Source organism: Aegilops tauschii, chromosome 3 (genome assembly GCF_002575655.3).
Source record: "Aegilops tauschii subsp. strangulata cultivar AL8/78 chromosome 3, Aet v6.0, whole genome shotgun sequence".
Classification (NCBI taxonomy): Eukaryota; Viridiplantae; Streptophyta; class Magnoliopsida; order Poales; family Poaceae; genus Aegilops; species Aegilops tauschii.
In genome coordinates, this window is record NC_053037.3 from 489,061,673 (window position 1) to 489,079,017 (window position 17,345).

General features: G+C 46.2%; 1 pseudogene; it reads right to left on the reverse strand.

The window, feature by feature from the left end:
• Positions 1-918: 918 nt before the first annotated feature.
• The window catches only part of LOC109775902 (bZIP transcription factor ABI5 homolog), a 95,567-nt pseudogene continuing 79,140 nt past the window's right edge, over positions 919-17,345 (reverse strand).

A 17,345-nucleotide genomic window follows, 5' to 3' on the forward strand; every position in this document is an offset into this window, starting at 1 on the left:
TGACAACAACAGTTGCTCAACATAATAACTGACAACTGAAGATGCATTTCATAGTACTTGTCCACAAATATAAAGTTCAGCAGTAGCATCTCTACTTATAACTTATATGCTGAAAATATAAAGTTCAACATAATAACATCACATTACCAAAAGAAGACTAGCAGACAGTAATAATTAACTTATGTGCTCACATTATACAAGCACACCTAACCAAACATCTCTACTTATAACTTATATGCTGAAAATAGTATACTTTCAGCATACCTAACTAACCACCTTCTTCACTTCTTCAGCCCACATTTCAGTTGTTGATCTTCTTCACGCGCTCTGACCGGCGAACCTCTGCAACCTCCTTCTTCTTCTTGTTCTCTGTTGCACCTTCTTCAGGCATCTTTCTCTTCTTCTTGTTCTCTGCCAGCTCTACATGTGCTTCAAGTGCCAAGACCACCTCCACCTCCTGCTTGACCATGACTGCAACCTCTGCAACCTCCTTCTTCTTCTTGTTCTCTGCCACCTCTGGAAGCAGGTCGACATCGATCGGGCGCTTCTTATCACCCTCCTTCGCGTCGAGGACTGGCGCCACCATCTGGACCTCCGGCTCCTCCGCCTCCTTCGGCTCCCCCGTCTCGTCGTCAGAGATGACAACCACCGATATGTCCGGCTCGCCAGTCGACCAAGACGAGTCCGCAGCGTAGCCAGAGTCATCGTCGGAGCCAGAGTCATACTCCGAGTCCGACGAGATGTAGTTGGAGACGTCATCGCGCCCAAGGAGATCGGGCTGGTAGTGGTCCCCGTAGGCCTGTTGACAGGCGCGGGGACGGCCAGGTCGATGTTGCGGACGCGCTCCGCTCGTGAGCCAACGCGCGACGGATCCGGCTGCCGCGGCGGGGTGGCGAACCGATACATCCACCATCGGGCTCACTTCCCTGGGTCGTTGGAGCACATCTCTTGGATCGCGAAGCGGAGGACGAGAGCAGGAGGGATACCTAAGTGGTCGGTGCTTGTCGTGAGGAGGCCACGCGCGTGGCGACGCAGCATGGCAATGCTCGGGAACCACTTCCCTATCTCCGTCAGGTCCGCGCGCATCGCCTTGTCGTCGCCGGTGAGGTCATCGATGACCCTTTGCCAGGCGGGGCTATTCTCCATGTCAGCGGCGGCGGTGTGGTGGTCGGTGGCGAGGGTTTTCTGGACTGAGCGAGGAGAAACCGAGGCGACGTGGGTGGACTGTGGCGAGTGGTGAGTGCAGAGCGGCGGGTGGGTGGGCTTAAAGACAGAGGAGGAGAAACCGAAACGGCATGCAGACAACGCAGCGCACGGTCGCCGTACATAATGTGCAACGAACGCTGGAACTGAGGCCCACCACGAAATAATAAGGGGTGTGCTAAGTAGCATTTGAACAGACTACTAGTACTATCCCACTGGCATTGCACGCATCTCTTCATACCACAGGCCTGGGTTCGGGCCCCAGGCCAACCATTTTTTGTTTTTTCAATCAAAAATTCATTAGTACTACACCTAGTTACATTCAGGCCAACCATTTTTTTGTCTTTTTTTCAATCAAAAATTAATTTTCATTACAGTTTGTGTACTACACCTGGGATGAGTACTAACTTGCATAAATTTCAGTCAAAACATTTAGTTGAGATGAGTACTAACTTGCATAAATGATTGTAACGCCCACGATTCGGCTATATCTCCCACGTGTCGAGGCACGACTTAGAGGCATAACCGCATTGTAGGTATTGTCGCAAGAAGGGTCATCTTCACACAATCCCATGTAATGAACAAAAATGGGATAAAGAGAGTTGGCTTACAATCGCCACTTCACACAATACATAAATTGATTCATACATCATCCAAAATCCACACATAGACCGACTACGGTCAAATCCAAATGAAAAGAAGATAACCCCAAATGCTAGATCCCCGATCGTCCCAACTGGGCTCCACTACTGATCAACAGGAAAAGAAACATAGTAACAACCAAGGTCCTCGTCGAACTCCCACCTGAGTTCGGTATCATCACCTGCACTGGTATCGTCGGCACCTGCAACTGTTTGGAAGTATCCGTGAGTCACGAGGACTCAACAATCTCACACCCGCGAGATCAAGACTATTTAAGCTTATAGGAAGGATGGGGTAATGAGGTGGAGCTGCAGCAAGCACTAGCATGTATGGTGGCTAACATACGCAAATAAGAGCGAGAAGAGGAGCAACGGAACGGTCGTCAACTAGTAATGATAAAGAAGTGATCCTGAACTCCTACTTACGTCAAACATAACCCAAAAGCCATGTTCTCTCCTCGGACTCCGCCGAAAAGAGACCATCACGGCTACACACACGGTTGATGCGTTTTAATTAAGTCGGGTGTCAAGTTCTCTACAACCGGATATTAACAAATTCCCATCTGCCACATAACCGCGGGCACGGCACTCGAAAGTTTATACCCTGCAGGGGGTGTCCCAACTTAGCCCATTATAAGCTCTCACGGTCAACGAAGGATATTCCTTCTCCCTGGAAGACCCGATCAGTCTCGGAATCCCGGTTTACAAGACATTTCGACAATGGTAAAACAAGACCAGCAAAACCACCCGCTGTGCCGACAAATCCCGATAGGAGCTGCACATATCTCGTTCTCAGGGCACACCGGATGAGCCAGACGTCGGGTTGGCATAGACCCTGGTTGCCCAGGGGGCGCCGGACATCGCTCGGTTTGGACCAGCCCTCGAAGGAGCACTGGCCCCGGGGGGGGGGTAAATAAAGATGACCCTTGAGTCTACAGAACCCAAGGGAAAAAGGCTTAGGTAGGCAAATGGTAAAACCAAGGTTGGGCCTTGCTGGAGGAGTTTTATTCAAAGAGAACTGTCAAGGGGGTCCCATAAATCACCCAACCGCGTAAGGAACGCAAAATCAAGGAACATAACACCGGTATGACGGAAACTAGGGCGGCAAGAGTGGAACAAAACACCAGGCATAAGGCCGAGCCTTCCACCCTTTACCAAGTATATAGATGCATTAATTAAAATAAGATATATTGTGTTATCCCAAAATATCCATGTTCCAACATGGAACCAACTTCAACTTCACCTGCAACTAACAACGCTATAAGAGGGGCTGAGCAAAAGCGGTAACATAGCCAAACAACGATTTGCTAGGAAGGTGGGTTAGAGGCTTGACATGGCAATATGGGAGGCATGATATAGCAAGTGGTAGGTAGCGCGACATAGCAATAGAGCGAACAACTAGCAAGCAAAGATAGAAGTGATTTCGAGGGTATGGTCATCTTCCCTGAGATCCCGCAAGGAAGAAGAACGAGTCCATGAAGAAGACAAACGGACGTAGTCGAACGAATCCTCACAACTCCAGAACGAAACCGAAGCTAACGAGAGAAGCAAACCGGAAAGAAGCAAACAACATGGTAAACAACCATCACAGAAACATGGCATGATGCACAAACAAGTATGATGCATGTCCGATTTAATGAGGCATGGCATGGCAAAGTGCATAAACAATACTACAAATTAAGTGGAGCTCAATATGCAATGAGTTGCATATTGACGAAACACCACATCAATTGTTTAGTTCTCTCGGTTATGTACCCAACAATATTAAATGTTGTTAAACATGGCAAGGGGTGAAGCATAAATAAACTATCTATTTAGGCAAGTTTAAATGAGGCCGGAAATAACAAGCAACAATTCCGGAAAATCCCCATATGTCATTTAGCTATTTAAAGCAAACAACAATTTTAAACGTTTTAAATGTTATTATCATGATGTGGATGATATATGCAAGTTTTATGCAATTTAATGAAAAATATTGACATGAGCATGTTATGAAGCATTTGTCACCGTGGTGGAAGAAAGGGTGCCACGGCGGTGAAACGGAAATGGTGCCACGGCAACATATCGGTTCCGGTAGCTCATGGAGATACCGGTGCAAAAAGGAAGCGTGGCGTGAGCGTGTCATGCAAGATGGTGGGGTGATCCCGGCAACCGGGTTCCCATGGGTCGACGGCATGGCAAACTAGGAGAAACGTGCAATGACAACTCGGAAACGGTGCAACCACGAGCATCTCATACAACACACATGCATTCGTTCACGGGCGTTGTCTCGTCATTATACCTTTGAAGCGTGTATTCGGGATGGATCGAGTTCGTAGTGGAAGTAGTGGTTCACAGGTCGGAGAGGAAGTAGTCGTTCATGTTCCGTAGATGCTCGGGGTCACGACAAGGAACTTGACGTCCACGGGGTCTTCGCGGGTCGATGGTAGTGGTACACGTTTCATAGTCGTTTGAGTCATCGGTAGAGGAACTTGGTGGTCCATGTAGTCGAACTTGGCGCATCCGAGGGGTAGTTGGTGAAATCACGTAGTCGTACACGGGTCATAGAGGTACTTGGCGTCCCTGAGTCGAGGTTAGTGGTTTCCTTGGCATTGTAGTCGCGCAGGGTGATGAGCGTCGGGGTACTTGATGGTCTCGAACTCCAAAGTGGTACAAGGAGAGATGCGCGGCCGTGGTCATCTTCGGACCTGGGGCTCCATGATGGCGCCGTGGTGGTCTTGCAGCAACAGCAGCAGCAAGCCGTCGGGAAGGAGATGGTTGCGGCAGAGGACGAAGCAGAGGAGCAGCAGTGCGAGGTCGGGCTTGCGGGAGGGTGGAGCGACGGGAACAACAGTTGACGAGGCGGAGGCGCTCGATCCTCGGGCACGAGCGGGAGACGGTTAGCTGCGGACGAAGACGGCTGCTGGAAGTCGAGGTTGTCGGAGGACTTGGTCGCCAGAGGCGGGGACGCGGGAAGGAGGTTCGATGACGACCGGTGCTGGGGGCTCCGGCGAACTCCGACCAAAACAGAGGGGACGAGCGGCGCGGGGCTCCTGCTGGGCGGGAGGACGATGGATGCGGGCGCAGGTACTCAAGGAGCTCCTCTCCTCGAGCGCTCGGGCGACGGGGACTTGGCGAGGAGGAGGCGCGGTCGCGTCCTGGTGCTGCAGAGGGAGGCGCGTGGGATCGAGAGGGGGAGAGTGAGATGGGGATCGGGACGAGCGAGGGAGATGGCGGCGCTGGAGGAAGGGATCGAGGGAAAGAGAGGGATCGAGGGACAGAGCTAGGGTTATCGGTGCGGCTGGGTTTCAGGAGGGTTGGTGGGCCTAGGAGGCCGACCCAGTAGAGAAGGAAGTGGCCAGAGGCCTGGCTGTTGGGCTCTCACTCTAAAGAAAATAAAAACAAAACCGAGATAAGAAAGAAAAGAAAAGGAGGTTAGGGGAAGAAGCAGGACACGTGGATAATTTTCCCGGGCTCACAAAATGTGCTTGACCCAAGAAAATAGAAGAGAGCGTGTGTGTGTGAAGATTGGATTTGAACTCGTTTTAATTAAATTCAAATGAGTTTGAATAAGAAGTGGGCATTTGAAAGGTCCAAAAAATACTGGGATTTTAGGAGGAGCATCAATAGATGGAGAACGAAATTATTGACAAGGTTTGGAGGCGAAACTTGAAGCAGAAGAGGCATGGAACTAAAATGCAAATGTGTTATGGTTAATTCCTAAAGGATGGAATATTTATCATAGCTCCCTAATAATATTGGGAGGGTAATTGTTATAAAGAGAAATCACCATGTGCGTTTCCCTCGATTTAAATGGATCGAAGATCCATACAATTTATTTAGATGAGTTTTTTAAAATTAATGATATGATGGCATGATGACATGATGAAATGCAAGAGATGGCATGACGAATGCACAAACAAAACAAATCACACGACAAAACTCGGAATAGCTGGAAGTCTTCTGGAGGATCGGTCTCGGGGCGTGATAGATTTTATTGTTCTTGATATTGATTGCAATCCGTCTTGTCCAATTATTCTTGGTAGACCATTTTTACGCACTACCGGTGTCGTGATTGATATGAAATAAGGCAATATTAAGTTCCAATTTCCTTTGAGGAAGGGTATGGAACACTTCCCTAGAACAATAATTAGGCCACCATATGAATGAATCATGAGGGCATGTTATGGATCTCGAAACAAAGATGACAAAACTTAGATCCTTGCTTTATGCCTAGCTAAGGGCATAAAACAATAGCGCTTGTTGGGAGGCAACCCAATGAATAAAATTTATTTTTGATTTTTTCTTTCTATTCTTGAGTGTTTGCAAAATAATTCTACTATTATGATTGTTTTTTGTGTTTTCTAATTAGTGTTTGTGCCAAGTAAAGCCTTTAGGATCTTCTTGGGTGATAGTTGTTTGATCTTGCTGAAAAACAGAAACTTTTGCCCTCACGAAAACAATTCTCATTTTTCAACAGAGCGTGATAAAATACCAATTCTTCTTGAAGAAGCCTAATATACAAATTTCTCAGGCCGTCCTATTTTTTCAGAATTTTTGGAGTTTCAGAAGTATTCGAAATATCCAGATTGCTACAGACTGTTCTGTTTTTGACAGATTCTGTTTTCTTTGCATTGTGTGCTTGTTTTGATGGCTCTATGGTTTTTCTTTGATGAGTTTTTGCCATAGAAAAGTTGGAATACAATAGATATAATGCAAGAACAAAATATGAATTGTTTTGCTACAATACTTACAGTAGTGATTTGCTTTCTTGTACTAACGGATCTCACGAAGGTTTTGTTGAGTTTTGTGTGATTGAAGTTTTCAAGTTTTGGGTTATCTTATGATGGATGAAGGAATAAGGTGTAAGAAGAGACTAAGCTTGGGGATTCCCCGGCATCCCAAGCTATTATCCAAAATACAGCAAGCAACTAAGCTTGGGGATGCCCCGAGTGGCATCCCCTCTTTCTTCTAGCGACCATCGGTATTTTACTCGAAGCTATATTTTTATTCGTCACATACTATCTGTTTTGCTTGGAGCGTCTTGTATGATAAGAGTCTTTGCTTGTTCTATTTTGTGTTTTAAGTCATGATTCCTTGCTGGACACACCTATTTGAGAGAGCCAAAATTATGCCATGACTTGCTAGAATTGCTCTCTATGCTTCACTTAAAATTTTATGAGCTATGGACTTGCTCTAGTGCTTCACTTATATCTTTTTGAGCACGGTGTGCTTTAGTATTTTTGAAGAAATTCTCTCTTGCTTCACTTTAATTTCTTTGAGAGTTAGTAAAATTTTCAAGAAATTCTCTCTTGCTTCACTTAAATTAATTTGAGAGAAAGAAACATTATGCTCATGATCTTCACTTATATTTGTTTGAGCTTATCAAAAGCAACATATGAAAATTAGTCCCAAAGTGATAGATATCCAAGAAGGATATAATAAAAACTTTCATGAAGATCATTGGACAAAATAAACTTGATTCTTAGTAATAGTTTTGAGATATGATGATGTGATATGTGAGTCATGTTGATGAGTAATTATGCTTTAGTAAGAATATTGGTGTTAAGGTTTGTGATTCCCTATGCAAGCACGAAAGTCAATAATTATGAAATGAAACTATATCCTACTTGTGGTACATTATTCGGTGTTAATTATGCTTAATGCTCGCTTATGAGATTATTTGTTTCTTGGTTGGTCGCTTCTCAATCTTTTGCTAGCCTTCTCTTTTGTGTGTTCGTACCGCTCGCGAAGCGGTGAGGGGCGGCTAATATTTTCCATGCTAGATGTGTTATTCTCACGATGAGTGTTTATTCACTTGTCATTGCACGAGAGTAAGGCAAAGGTATTAGGGATGCCCAGTCCCGAAATGAAAAATGAATTTAGTTTATGTTGTCAAATAATAAATTCCTTGGAAAGTGTTGGTATGGAGGGCAACCGTGGATACGGCTAGCCATGGAAAGTGAAAGTATGGTTGAAAAAGGAATAAACTTTAATTTCTATTTGGGAACCGCCTATGATATATTTAGCATGGAAAGTGTTGGGAACTCTAAGTCGTTTTCATTGGTGGGAAAGGCACACCTCCAAAAATGTTTTTACCTCTAAGTTTTTCGCTTTGAGCTCTGGAACCTCTACAAATCCCTACTTCCCTCCGCGAATGGCCTTTCTTTTACTTTTTGCAATTTTTATTTTGAATTTGAGTCTCCATCTTCTCTTATAAAGCACCAACTAGGAGGCACTATGATCGTACTTGAGCATTGAGTATAGTTAATATGCGAGTGTGTTTCATGAATGGATCAATGCTTGAGCATGATGGGCTAGGGATAGCTTATTTTAGCGTTGATATTTTGAAAGACATGGTTGCTTGTTGATATGCTTGAGTATTTACGTTGTCATGTCAAAACTAGACTATTGCTTTGAACAATATAAAAGTCCAAATGTCGATGCTATAAAGAAAAGAATATGAGATGACATGTTAGGCAGCATTCCACATCAAAAATTCGGTTTTTATCACTTACCTACTCGAGGACGAGCAGGAGTTAAGCTTGGGGATGCTGATACGTCTCCAATGTATCTATAATTTTTGATTGTTCCATGCTGTTACATTATCAATCTTGGATGTTTTATAATCATTTTATATCATTTTTTGGTACTAACCTATTGACATAGTGCCAAGTGCCAGTTGCTGTTTTCTGCATGTTTTTTACATCGCAGGAAATTAATTACAAACGGAGTCCAAATGCAACGAAACTTTACAGAGATTTTTTATGGACCAGAAGACATCCAATGGGCCAAGGCAGCACCTGGGGGTGCTCCGAGGGGAGCACAACCCACCATGGCGCACCAGGAGGCCCAAGCGTGCCCTGGTGGGTTGTGCCCACCTCGCGTGCCCCCGGACCGCCTCTTTGCTCTAGAAATACCCCAATATTCCAGAAACCCTAGGGGAGTCGACGAAAATCAATTCCAGCCGCCGTAGAGTCCAGAACCACTAGATCCAATCTAGACACCATCACGGAGGGGTTCACCACTTCCATTGGCGCCTCTCCGATGATGCGTGAATAGTTCTTTGTAGACTTTCGGGTCTGTAGTTTGTAGCTAGATGGTTTCCTCTCTCTCGTTTGATTCTCAATACAATGGTCTCTTGGAGATCCATAAGATGTAACTCTTTTTGCGATGTGTTTGTTGGGATTGGATGAACTTTGAGTTTATGATCAGATCTATCTTTTTATATCCATGAAAGTTATTTGAGTTTCTTTGATCTCTTATATGCATGATTGCTTATAGCCTTGTATTTCTTCTCCGATATTTGGGTTTTGTTTGGCCAACTTATTCCCCTACCTAAGCAAAAATTCTTCTTTTGGCTACTCTTACAAGATAGGCTCAACACTAAAGATCTGCTTACCAGGAAGAGCTTTCACATACAAACCACCAGATGTGTTCTCTGTGAAGATGAGCCAAATGAACATCTAATGCACCTCTTTTTCAGTTGTGATTTTAGTCAGAATTTCTGGATGAATATTGGTTTCCAATGGAACACAGATTATGACTTATTGGAGATGCTAATGGATGCTAGAAGGCAGAACACCACATCATGTTTCAGAGAATACCTCATTGCTGGATGTTGGAGTTTGTGGAAACATAGAAACAGTATCGTTTTTGACCACAAGGAAAGAAACATGGCATATTGCATCAATACTTTCAAGGAACACTTCAGTATCATCATCAAAAAAGCCAAGCCTAATCCGAAAGAAGGCATGCGGAGTTGGTTGGACTACTTGTAGTTTATTTTCTTTGTAACCTTGTAATGCTTGTACAGTGGTTGTAACATATCATCATTAATGAAAATCAGAGTTACAGTGGGGATCTTCCCCACTGTGTTTTGCTCAAAACAAACTTGATCTATTTATCTTGCAATGGGAAGAGGTGCTTTGTAGTGGGTTTGATCTTACGGTGCTTGATCACAGTGACAGAAGGGGAACCGACACATATGTATCGTTACTACTAAGGATAAAACGATGGGGGTCTATCTCTACATAGATAGATCTTGTCTACATCATGTCATCGTTCTTATTGCATTACTCTATTTCCCCATGAACTTAATACACTAGATGCATGCTGGATAGCGGTTGATGTGTGGAGTAATAGTAGTAGATGCAGGTAGGAGTCGGTCTACTAATCTTGGATGTGATGCCTATATAATGATCATTGCCTAGATATCGTCATGATTATTTGAAGTTCTATCAATTGCCCAACAGTAATTTGTTTACCCACCATTTGCTACTTTTCTCGAGAGAAGCCACTAGTGAAACCTATGGCCTGCGGGTCTCTTTCTCATATTATTTTGCGATCTACTCTTCCTTTGCTTTTATTTTCAGATCTATTAAACCAAAAATACTTTGCTGCATTTTATTCTTATTTATTTTATTTGGCATTCGATCTATAAACCTACTACAATTTTATTCACGTTCGTTTGCCTATCTTGGGGTGCCGCTACCCGAAAGGGATTGACAACCCCTTTTACACGTCCGGTTGCGAGTATTTGTTATTTGTGTGCAGGGGCTGTTTACGTTGTGTTGCTTGGTTCTCCTACTGGTTCGATAACCTTGATCTCATAACTGAGGAAAATACCTACCGCTGCTGTGCTGCATCATCCCTTCCTCTTTGAGGAAATACCGACGTAGCTTCAAACCACATCAACCCTTCGACGAAACTGTGTGCGATGCAATAATCGCGAACGGTGGTGTAAAAACCCATCAAAAAAGGTGCAATACTTTTGCGATGGAGGATGCATCAAACACGGTTCAGATTTTAGTTGCGTGTGCGATGCAGGGCATACAGTTCAGTTCAATTAACTGTTTGCGATGAGGAGAAACAAAAGAAACAGGCAGCCAGATGAAGGTGTGTGTGTGATATAGAACATACGGTTCACTCGGATGAACTGTTTGTGATTAGGAAACACAAAAGAAATGGTCAGCCAGATCAAGGTGTGTGCGATATACGGCATGTGGTTCACTCGGATGAACTGTTTGCTTTAAGCCAAGAGAACAGAAATGGTTCAATATAACAAGATGTGTGTGATACGCGGCAAACAGTCCTGCAATCAGAAATGTCTGCGAAGACCGATAATAACACAGACGGTTGCTGCTAATAAGATGTGTGTGTTGTGCGATGGGATTGCATACAGAATAACAATATATATATATATGTATATATATATACACACAGTTATAAGGACATGCATGGTTGCATAACCAAATTAAACATCCACTTACATAGGTGGCTACTACAACCATGGCATTTGCACACACCAAAGTAAACTATTACATGCATAATTACATAGGTGGCTACTACGCACATGACATTTGCACACACCAATAAAGTAAACTATATATTACATGCATGATTAACTAGCATAAACGATCATCTGATCATCATCTACTTCTTGTGACACTTGCTCTGCTGTGGCTCGATCTGGGCTCGTCGATTTGGGTACGAGGCACTTCCTCATGTCAACGATCCGCCTGTGCATCTCGTAGAATGTGTATACGCTCTTGGCCGCAAACCTGAGGTGAAGTTCTTCCAGTTGCCGCATCCAGGCCCTGTGCCAGGATACGGGACTTGTTCTCTAGGCATCCTGCTTCATCTTTTCGTAGTAGGGGTCAATGATGACCGAGGCGAGTTCAACCAGGGAGTCCTTCGTGCTGCCCCAGACCCTGTAGTGCTCATAGATTTCGACAAGGTTCTTGCAGGCCAAGCCCGTAACCCTGAGCGCGTTTACATCGTCGGTGGTTTCCACCGTGTCGAACTTGTAGTCGGTGCTGTTGACAAACCTGTTGAAACTGTCGCAAGGCTCTGTGGCCATGCAGTAGTGGTAGATGAGGACATGATTGCGCACGCACAACAGGGCGACGGCAACCTTCTGATCTATGCCGGGATGACCGACGGTGTACTGGAGGTCGATGCCGACCACCTTGTACTTGTCTCCAGCAAACAACTGCTCAACGCTGTTGATGTAGTCGTCCACCATGGTCGGGTCGATGGTGTACACCACCGAGAGATTCGTCTCCCTCGCATGGGTCTCCACTCTCTACTCGCCGAACTCCATTGGAGCGCCGCTAGACATCCCCTCTCTATGTGTCGTCGTGGGTGTGCTTGTTGTGTTGTGGGGCGCGATCGAAAGGTTGAAGAGACTAAGGTTATAATGTCCGCGGGAATTAAAGGGGAAGCCAAACGGCCAGGAATATCGGCAAGCCCTGATGGCAATTCTAATTTGCAGCACGTAACTCCATCGTGCCACATGTAACTGCATCGTGTGGCAATGCGCGTGGTGCAACCGCTGTTGGGGAACGTATCATGCAATTTCAAAAATTATCCTACGCTCACGCAAGATCTATCTAGGAGATGCATAGCAACGAGAGGGGGAGAGTGTGTCGATGTACCCTCGTAGACCGAAAGCGGAAGCGTTTGTTAATGCAGTTGATGTAGTCGAACTTCTTCTCGTTCCGACCAATCAAGCACCGAACGTACGACACCTTCGAGTTCTACACACGTTTAGCTCGATGACGTCCCTCGAACTCTTGATCCAGCAAAGTGTCGAGGGAGAGTTCCATCAGCACAACAGCGTGGTGATGGTGATGGTGAAGTAATCCGCCCAGGGCTTCGGCTAAGCACTACGTGAATATGACCGGAGGCGTAAACTGTGGAGGGGGGTGCCACACACGGCTAACAATGTTTGTTGTGTGTTCTAGGCGCCCCCTCCCCACATGTATATAGGTGGGAGGCAGAGGGGGACAACCATGGGGCACCCCAAGTAGGAGGAATCGTACTTGGGGGCCTCCTCCAATTCAGCCTCCCCCTTTCCTTATCTCCGGAGGGGGGAAGGAAACAGGGGAGAGGGGAAAGGAAGGGGAAATCCTATTCCCTCTATTTCCTTTCGTCCTCCCCTTTTCCTTTCTCCACTTAGGCCGGCCCATATGGGGGTGCACCAGCCCCTTAGGGGCTGGTCTGTCCCGCCCTTGGCCCAATAAGACCCATATCTTTGCCGGGGGGGGGGGGGGTGCCCGGAACCCCTTCTGGTGACCCGATACGTACCCAGTACCCCCAGAACACTTCCGGTGTCCGAATACTATCGTCCTATATATGAATCTTTACCTCTCGACCATTTCAAGACTCCTCGCCATGTCCGTTATCTCATCTGGGACTCCGAATAACATTTGGTCACCAAATCACATAACTCATACTCCCTCCATTCCAAATTACTCGTCGCAGAAATGGATGTATCTAGAACTAAAATACATCTAGATACATCCATTTCTGCGACGAGTAATTTAGAACGGAGGGAGTATAATATAAATCGTCATTGAACGGTAAGCGTGCGGACCCTACGGGTTCGAGAACTATGTAGACATGACCAAGACACCTCTCCGGTCAATAACCAATAGCGGAACCTAGATGCTCATATTGGTTCCTACATATTCTACGAAGATATTTATCGGTCAAACTGTAATGACATCATAAGTTATTCCCTTTGTCATCGGTATGTTATTTGCCCGAGATTCGATCGTCGGTATCCTCAAACCTAGTTCAATCTCGTTACCGGCAAGACTCTTTACTCGTTCCGTAATGCATCATCCCGTAACTAACTCATTAGTCACATTGCTTGCACGGCTTATAGTGATGTGCATTACCAAGAGGGCCCGGAGATACCTCTCCGATACACGGAGTGACAAATCGTAATCTTGATCTATGCCAACCCAACAAACACCTTCGGAGACACCTGTAGAGCATCTTTGTAATCACCCAGTTACGTTGTGACGTTCGATAGGACACAAGGTGTTCCTTTGGTATTCGGGAGTTGCATAATCTCATAGTCAGAGGAATATGTATAAGTCATGAAGAAAGCAATAGCAATAAAAATTAATGATCATTATGCTAAGCTAACAGATGGGTCTTGTCCATCACATCATTCTCCTAATGATGTGATCCTGTTCATCAAATGACAACACATGTCTATGGTCAGGAAACTTAACCATCTTTGATTAACGAGCTAGTCTAGTAGAGGCATACTAGGGACACTTTTTTGTCTATATATTCACACATGTATGAAGTTTCCGGTTAATACAATTCTAGCATGAATAATAAAAATTTATCATGAGATAAGGAAATATAAAACAACAACTTTATTATTGCCTCTAGGACATATTTCCTTCAACCGCATGCATATGGCCCCCCCGACGTGATCGTGCGCACGCCAAACCGCTGGCAGAGCGCGCGCGGAGGGACACGAGCAGAGCGCTCCGCGATCGCCTCAATGGCGAGCAACCATATATATATATATATATGTGTGTGTGTGTGTGTATAGCAGTTGAACACACAAGGAAAAGATGTCCACAAGCCGAGCACGCTGACGGACGCGAGCAGAGCGTGCCACCGTGCCTAACGGCGAGCACAGCGCGCTGCGGCCCCTAACGGCGAGCAGAGCTTGCCGAGGGACGCGAGCAGAGGCCGACACAGTGATACATGGCAAATAAGACAAACTGTGCGAGCGATGTCAGAGACATCAAGCATGAACCAGATTAGAGTTGCATGTGCGATACGTGGCATACAGTTGATCCATCCGAGGTGTTTGTGATGGAATAAGCCGTGTGTGTTGCGGGCAAACGCTTGCTGGTATATAACCTTAAATTTAACCAAAAAAGTATTAATGCATGTTACAAAAATTTTATAACTAGAAATAATGTTCAAATACGAATCCAACGATATAATTTGGCGACATGCATTCGTATTTTATTAGTTAAATCCTACTTACAAACCAGGACGGGGGTATAGGAGGTAATTAAATCGCAAACGTTTTTTTTTGTATTAACCGTATGTGTACGTGTCCTTTCGTCCTCCTCTCGCACGTCTTGTCACCCCGCTGCCACAGACGGCTTATAGCGCAAGCTTGCGCAGCGCGCGGGGGTGTTCTTTTGGCCAAACGGTGGCTCGAAGTGGCGCCAATAAATCGTTGGTGAGCCCGTTCCCGTGAAACCTCGCAGGTCCCTGCGCAAGCTTCCCGCCCGACTCGGTGAAATCCCCCAAAATCCCAATGCTTACCGGCCTGCTATATAAACCCTCGCGGTCGGCGAGTCCTGCGTCACATTTTCCCCTCCCTCCCTGTAGCTTATCTCGTCTGCTTCTCCCACAATCACCAATGGCACCGGTCCGTCGTCGTCGCTCAGCCACTCCACCGTCATCAGAGGACAGCTCCAGCGGGGAGGCTACACCGCGGCGGCGGCTTAGTCCCCGGCATAGTGTAGTGCGCGTGGCGTCCCTGTTGGGTGTGCACGGAACACCCACCACACGCTCCGCCGCCGGTTCCTGTCGGCAGCTGTTGTCGGCCGCCGTTGCCACCACACAACCGTCGAAAGCCAGGGCCATCGAGCGCTCCGCCGCCGCGGCCCAAAGGCGGGATGTGGCCGTCGTGGCCGCCACCCCACTACCTGCCATCACCCGCTCCATCACCGCGGCCCGAAGGCGGGAGGTGGCCGTCGTGGCCGCCACCCCATTGCCGGCCATCACCCGCTCCGCCACCGCGGCCCGAAGGAGGGAGGTGGCCGTCGTGGCCGCCACCCCATCATCGGCCGCCGTGGCTACCAGCCCACCGTCGACCGCCGGGATCACCACCTGTTCCGCCACCGCTGCCCGAAGGAGGGAGGCGGAGGTGGAGGCCGGCACGTGCGTCAGCAACCTTGTGCGCTACATCGAGTTCCTGCGGGAGGAGGAGGAGCGCCTTGTCGAGCACACAAAGAGCCTTACCGCAGTCGTGGCTGTAGCACACGCCAACGCAGAGGCGAGGAATCAGGAGATCTACGAGAAGTCCGGCCGCTTCAAGAGGGATCATCTAGAGCGCCAGTGGGCGTTCGAGCTGGTGAGCGCCGCTGAACGTGCATCAGCGGCATGCACCGTATTGCATTTGTCCAGCTCGTCGGTAGGCTCCTCCTCCTCCTCTGCCTCTTGCTGAGCACGCTCGGCAGAGGAGAGGCTGCCGGAAGTAGCACAAAGCCCCTCCGTAGTAGTAGTATTTAGGGGCTATTTTGTTCAGTTCATCTAACTATAGATGTGGTGGAACTGTGCAACGTACATCAAATTAGCTAGTATATATAGTTGAACTAGCTATTTGAGTACGTGGTTGGCAACAATTGGGGAAAAGTTTGGTCGGTTCAGCTGTCGATTTGAACTGTTTGTATAAATTAAGAACGTCTGCTTAATCTATTAATAAAATCTATGCTTAATTACTGAATTTTAGTTGCAAAAATTAGATAGTGCTAGTGATTTTTAGCTGCATATTTTGACAAATCACAGTGTTACAAGGATTGACAAATGTCAATGTTACTAGATCAACAAATGTCAATCTTTCCAGTTTGACAAATGGCAACATACGTAATATGACAGATGCAAATCTTACCAAATTGTTTGTACGTGGTTGCACATGCGTCATCCAAAACAACTGTTTGCGCTGAAGGGATGGACAAATCCCGCGCTGCGAATTTTCTCTCGACTTAAGGGGGAAGACCATAGCTCTCACTTTGCATACGGGTGTTCTCTCTAAATCGTTTGCGATCAAGAGCTGCAGAAATCCCGCTCGGCACATTTTCTCTTGGCTTCCTCGGGAAGCTGTCGGTTTGCATACGGCTATTCCAACTAAAACGTTTGCGATCAAGAGCTACACAAATCCTGCTAGGCACATTTTTCCTTGGCTTCCTGGGGAAGTTGTCGGTTTGCATACGGGTGTTCTAACTAAAACGTTTGTGATGAGTGTTTTATATTTAAAAACCATATTAAACCGCGGCTTGGGCGCCATTAATGGAGAGGATGCGAGCAAGGCGGGCGGCCATGGAAGTCAAAGGGCTCGCTTCCCGATGAGCATGCGCGACGTACAGCTCGCACACTTACCAGTGGGCCTCCGCATTGGAGTACAGCTCGCACGTCTCCCGTTTAGTCAAGCACTCAAGCACCTGTCCGCGCGGCACCTCCTAGCCATTAAAAGAGTGAGGAGTGGTGTCACGTGAATGGTTAACAGAACGCACACAATTTAAATTATACAAAACGTTTGAGATGTTAAAGTGGCAGCTATTTGTTTCAAAATGCCTTTGTTGCCTGTTATTCAAGTGCGCCTTCTCTCAAAATGGACACGAAAAATACCACAGCATGTCGGGTGCCATTCCATTATAGCATGCCAAGTTTCATGAATTTCAAACGAGTTTTGGATTTACTAGAATTTAAAAACAAACTATCTCAACGTTTTGCCGGCAATCAGCAGTGCCCTGGTGTTTGAAATTCCTTCCCATTTCTTGCATGGGACCTAAGCATGCACCGAAGGACACATATTTGATTTTTCAACCAATTTATATGCACTGGAGCATGTGCATGTAGTTCAACTTTGAATTATGCACATAAAATGCCTAGAAAACCCTGTTATTGTATAAAAATGTCCAAACGAACCCCGAAAAATTGCAAAATAAAACACAACACTCCTGTTGT